At 39.3% G+C, this 6,000-nt stretch overlaps 1 protein-coding gene across 2 annotated transcripts in view; it reads right to left on the reverse strand.

Moving 5' to 3' along the window:
- Sli (slit) overlaps nucleotides 1-5,805 on the reverse strand; it is a 255,780-nt gene extending 249,975 nt beyond the window's left edge. For both annotated transcript variants that reach the window (XM_064134630.1, XM_064134621.1), the window contains exon 1: nucleotides 5,401-5,805. The gene's annotated coding sequence lies outside the window, so the exon portion shown is untranslated. The remainder of the gene's footprint in view (nucleotides 1-5,400) is intronic.
- Nucleotides 5,806-6,000: the final 195 nt, after the last annotated feature.

Here is a 6,000-nt window from a genome sequence, read left to right on the forward strand (position 1 = left end):
GAGCTACTGTTACAACCCCTAGGTAGGTAGCAGCTTACCCCTGAGGTATGTCTTCTTCATTTGTATCATTTATTATTCCTCTGCCATTTTTTCCACTGGTTTCATTAGAGAAATACGATAATTGCGGCGCAATTTTATTAATAAAAAAAAAAAGAAACGTACGAAGTTGTTTGAACTTGAATAAAAAATTTTTTGAAAGTAGAAAGCCATTCCAGTGCAAAATAGATATGAAATAGTGATAAAAATGAGAAAATACAAATGGGCTCATTTCGGTGAGAAAAAATTAATAGTTGTTAAAACTACTCTTTCAATTTTAACATTTTTTTTTATTTCCCTACATCATTTCTGTTTTCTCCTGTCTCCCTCTTGTCTACCCTCCACTGGGGAATAGAGAATGTGGGTTTTATATGTATACACGTTATTTCAAGTAACTCACGACGCTGCGTATTATCCCCCCGAGATTCTGGGGGATGAGTTTTTCATGAAAAAAAGGGGATGGGGGCGAGCGATGGGCGGGTTACAAGGGGGATTACCGCGGACTACGTGGCATATGCGTTGTAGAACAGCCAAAGGAACGGAACAGGTGAAATCGGGCGTTCTATCTTGCATGTCCCCCCTTCACCGTCTCATGTTCCCTATAACCCCTCTCTCTGTTTTTTTTTCATTTCTCAGTTTCATTTTTTTTTGTGTACACTGCGGTGCGTGGAAAATCGATACAGTCTGGACGCACGAGAATGGTTGGATGAGAAGGAGTTGGTAAATTATGCAAAGTAAACGCGGGAATGGAGAGAATACAGTTCTCGAGTGTTATTTAATTTTATAATTGACTAAGTATTCTGGAATTAATTTGCTTTTTTATGTTTGCAAAAATTACATTTTACTCATTTTTATTCATCTTTATAGTTTGTGAATCTATTGAATGACCTTTGGTAGACATTTTTTACGCAGTAAATATAGAAATCGCACGAACTAATTATTTATACTCATATTCGTACATTAAATACATACGTTCTATGTACCAAGAGAATTACCCCGAACTCTCCACTAGTATTTATGTGTTCAAGGGATCATAATGCGTCCATTGGGAGTAAACTTGGCTCAACTTTCAGGTGTTAAACAGTTTAATAAATGAAAATTTACGATGTAAACCCTGGAATATCTCTGACGCCTCGGCATGCGACATCCGTCAGGTCCCGCATGAATAATTCAATTCTGCAGTTCTCATTTTTTTTTTTTTTCGTATTTTCACTTTAACGACAGACGAGGGAATGGGGAGAAATTAGTGCACATTTTCGAGGGGTGCTGTGTACCTTAAATAGGTCAAACGAGTCTCCAACGAGTGAAAAAAAAAATGTCAATGGGGAGGGAATTAATGTACAAGACATGTATGACATCGTGACTGGATGAAAGAAGGGAAAAACTGAAGAGGCAGGAGCATGAATAACACTTCAAGGACAACTTGTCTGATTATTTTATCCACTCATGAGGGCAAAATAATTGCAACTGCACGACAAGTAACGGAGCTCCGTGATCGTTGATTTTATTGTTATGGATCTAACAGGTTTTAGTGGAGTGTTCAACGAGGGAATATAGAATTGTCTGAAGATCGATATAAAGATCATTAAAAATGAAATATTCCTAAAGCCAATGACACCACGAAATGGTATTATCCGAGAAGTCTATCAATATATTTCCAAAATTCCGATAAAGCTTCAATGAATAATCTACTAATTTTTAAAAAAGAAATTTCCATAGAGAAAGGCGGACAGACAGAAGCGATTTGTTATGCTCCGATATATCGTGTTATACCCTAAGAGCAAACAAAGTGCTCATTTCATCACGTTTATAAGCTCAATACTTCATAATTTCATTAATAATAATAGTCCCATCAGTAGTTTCACATCGTGTATTACATATTCACCGCAGTTAACAATCTCATACCCGTATGTTTCATCCATTAGTCTGATAATTGAGAATAACTCCATTTGAACACGTTTTTTTCTTGGTGAAAAAAAAAACCTCCCAACGTAAATGAATCGCTCCCGTTGAGACGAGTGAAGAGCGTTTCGCCATTTTTCCCTCCCATTCTAACGTAACTTAAATGCTCAAGTGTATATTTGTTTACATTTGAGTACCGAGACGAATGGAGCGTGCAATTTTTCCTGCCAGTTGCACCGTGCAGTCTGTTTACATCGCACTCAGTGATGACTCTACTCCACTTCTTACCCGAATAAACACATAAACTTTCGTGTAATTTGCAACGAGCAAACTGTAATTACACATTTAATGTATTGGATCAAACTTTTCCACTCTCAGCCGAGTGTAAATCCAAGTGCAAATACGAATCAAACTCCATTTATTTCTCACCCCAGATGAATCTACAATATTTACAGAAATTGCCCGCACCATTTTTACGTTTTATTTGCTACCGCAGTAATAAGATTGAGAGAAAAAAAAAATTCAATCTCCATTTGACTTGTCCCCCAGAGCCGACTGGAATATTAATGGATGGCAAAGCAGGCGTTAGAAAAAAATGACAGGATCACGAAGGGACACGTTAAACGAAACGATGAGTTTAGTGCGCGTAAATGCCAACACGACGTGCCAGTGACACGTGTCATTGGGCCTTCTCCCTGTGACCCACCACCCGACCGCACACACCGCTTTCATACATGTCAATGTGCAGTGCGCTTTGCCTGTCCAAAGTTCTCTGTATCCATCTCACTCTCTCTCTCCTTTCCCTTCACTCCTGTATCGTGACAGCTCCTGTGTTCTCAAAAAATCAACAATCTCCTCCACTCATAAACGCTTTTTTTTTTCACCCTTAAACTTTTCAACACCTTCCGTTGAGTGGAAAGCACCTCATATACCTTTACGTTAGAAAAATAGAGAAATAAAATGAGAGATAATTTCATGCTAAAAAAATCGTTAAAACGCCGAGATACATGGAGGAAAAGCGCTATTATTCTATTAAAAAATCACCTATTCAAAGAGGAAAAAGCCATAAAATTTTCTCTAAAAAACAAGATATTTTTTCATCCTCCATAAACATGTAAATTCGCTATTTAACGGTGAAAATGATCCGGAATGATCGACATTAAATGTTGCTTACGAAATTGAATTTATTCTCATATCATTCAATATCCACGATAATTTGACTGCATTGAATCTAATTAATTTACATGTTGAAAGCTGATATCGAAAATGTAACAAATTTTCCATATTTTATAACCCCATAATTTTACCATTGCCGATTTTACATTCTCTTTTACTGCGAAATTTGACTACTGTATTTTACATCACATTATATCATGCGTTATCACGATCATTTTTAAAATTTATTCCACATGTACTCCCCCCGCTCATCCCCACCACCCGATTTCTCATCACGGCACAAAAAGAAGACCTTTAATGCATGAAAACGTATGCCCCCCATGGGCCAGCTAAGCGCCTAGCGCACATCCTCATTTAAATGAAATAAATCTTGTTACTCGTAATTTTCGTCCGACGGGTACCACAAAACTTGTGAAGCCAAGGAGAAAGATGAAGAGGAATGAACTCATGCACAATTTAAAGAGTAAAAAATATGTGAACGAGAGGTCTTCAAAGACACCTCAAAGCCGGCGCGCATCAGTGCCCGAGACGAATGGATTTTGTTCCATCATCCCGGCTTCGTGACCGATGAGCTCAATGATCTCGCGCTGTACTTTTTTTTATAAATCACTGATACTCTTCCCAAGGCCACTCAGCGTTAATAACGGGAATAATTTGATTAATATCTCGACACAAACGTTTTTCTAATTTTCTGTTAGAGTCGAATTGTTCGCCTACCGCGTGAGAACGTTTATAGGAATTCAATCATATTGAGTGTGGTTATTAATGACTCTAAAATATTCCAACATTTATGGGGGAAATTTATAATTTCGATAGGAGAAATCTGATAAATTTTTTTTTGCTAAATTCGGATAAACAGTTCGAAGTGAACTCACTTGACTTGGGTATATTTCACGATTTTAATAATGAAGAATATTATTCTGTTGCGAGAATGAGGGATATAATTAATATATTAGGGTAAGAGTTCCATGGAATATTATACCCGACGGGCAATGACACTTGACCCCCTATGGATAAATATTTAAATAATGCCGAGTCGTTAACTACAATATTCCGTAGATGCTACTTCCGCGGAGTAACGAGTAGATTAATGTTAGATGAGAGAAAATAATTCATGGCGAGAAGAAAATTTTCCAAGCAATGAAACATTCATCAGTTGGAAAAATACAAAAAATTTAAACCATTTTTATATTATCAAACACTTCCCTATCTCCATGGTTTTCTTTTCAAACATTTAGTTCATCAGTATTTCCCCGAGAATCTCTCTGAATAATTACCACCCCCAAATAGCCCCTCCTGAAATTAATACGCCACCGATACTGAGCTCGCTAATCGATTCCTCCGCAGCATGCATAACCTGCAGGCCTTAATCCATCCTCCCCAAACGAGAAACGGAAATCACCGTCAGTTAACTCATGTACATAAAACGCAAATGCATAATGCCCCCGCATCCCATTCCGCCCACCGAGAGCCATCGACATACAACCTTACGTTTTAATTCCATTCACAAATCGGGAAAAAATTGCCCGGGGCCAGGGCAAGCGGGATTTTGCAATCCCAAGCGGTCCACAAAACGAATAATAAAAACCACTCAAAGTATTTAAAATGCTCGCCGTTGCACAGGAATAACCGAGTCTCTCCCGGTATTGTTACCTCCCCACGATCCAGTCTCTTTTCTCTTTTCCCCTTTTTAAAATAATTTTTTTTTCTCTTCTACTACGTTTGCTCTTTCCCTTCAACTCGTTTCCCATGTCTCATTCACGAACCCCCGTAGTACGTGCCCTGAACGATAGTGGGCATGAGAAACAAGGATAAAATGATTATGAGAGCGAAAGAAGAAACCGGGCAGGTTCCTCACCCGCAAGGCAAAGGGAATACGCCAAAGAGAAGTGGAAGAAAAAAAATTGTTGGGGCCTTTTTCCAGTCGTTTATTTCGCATTGGAGTTGGTTGATTTTGCCGATGTCCCCAGGACCCCTCTCTACCTCTTTTCCAATGCTACGCCGCGGAGTTCGTTGAACGATCTTCCCCTCGTCCATCCCCCGTCTTTCATTCTCTTACTTATTTTCTCTCAAACTAAATTCCCGATACAACTTGCAGTCCATCAATAAGTTACGCCAGACGGCACGTGCTCGACTCCTATTTTGGCTTTCCCAGAGGTAAATAAAAGCACTTCATTACGGCAGTCTCAACCGCTAGCCAAGGTCTTTCACCAAAACAAAACATTCTCTCCCCCGAGTTTATCTACCTCAGAGAAACCAAAGTAGTCAAATGAATATTTGACTTACCAGTTTTCACCGATGATAACTCTCCCAACTCCAGCAATAAAAAAAATCCAAAGCCACTTGTAATAAACAAATAATATAATCACTATTTTTAATATCTCAAAATCACGTTCAATAACTCATAACTCAAGAATAACTGAAACTTCTTCCTCTCACAATAGTTCCAAGTTTTATAAACAGAAAACTAAAACAAACATTCACACTTATTCAACCGTAACTCAAAAACTCGCGAGAAAACCTTTGTTAATTTTCTTTATGATCGTAAGGGATAACTTCACAAAATATTGAAACGGCGTCAGTAACAGCTCCTTCGCACAACCGCTCGAAGCGAGACCTCGCGCTCAACTGGTCTGTGGTCTGAGATGCTTTGCCGCGGATCTACTGTCGACCAATCCGGAGCGAGACTGCGCGGCGGGCGCGACACACTCGTCCTGCCTGCGTTGCTGAATACACAGTCGGAATTGTGCGCTCTAGCGGTGAGGGGGGGTGCGCGTAGGGGTGCGAGGAATCGACAAGACGCGGAAAAGACGAGGGAAGCACAGGAGAAAGAGAGGGCACGGAACGGGAGCCAAATAACAGTCACGGTGACATGTAACGATATAC

This window comes from Diachasmimorpha longicaudata, chromosome 1 (assembly GCF_034640455.1).
Source record: "Diachasmimorpha longicaudata isolate KC_UGA_2023 chromosome 1, iyDiaLong2, whole genome shotgun sequence".
Classification (NCBI taxonomy): domain Eukaryota; kingdom Metazoa; phylum Arthropoda; class Insecta; order Hymenoptera; family Braconidae; genus Diachasmimorpha; species Diachasmimorpha longicaudata.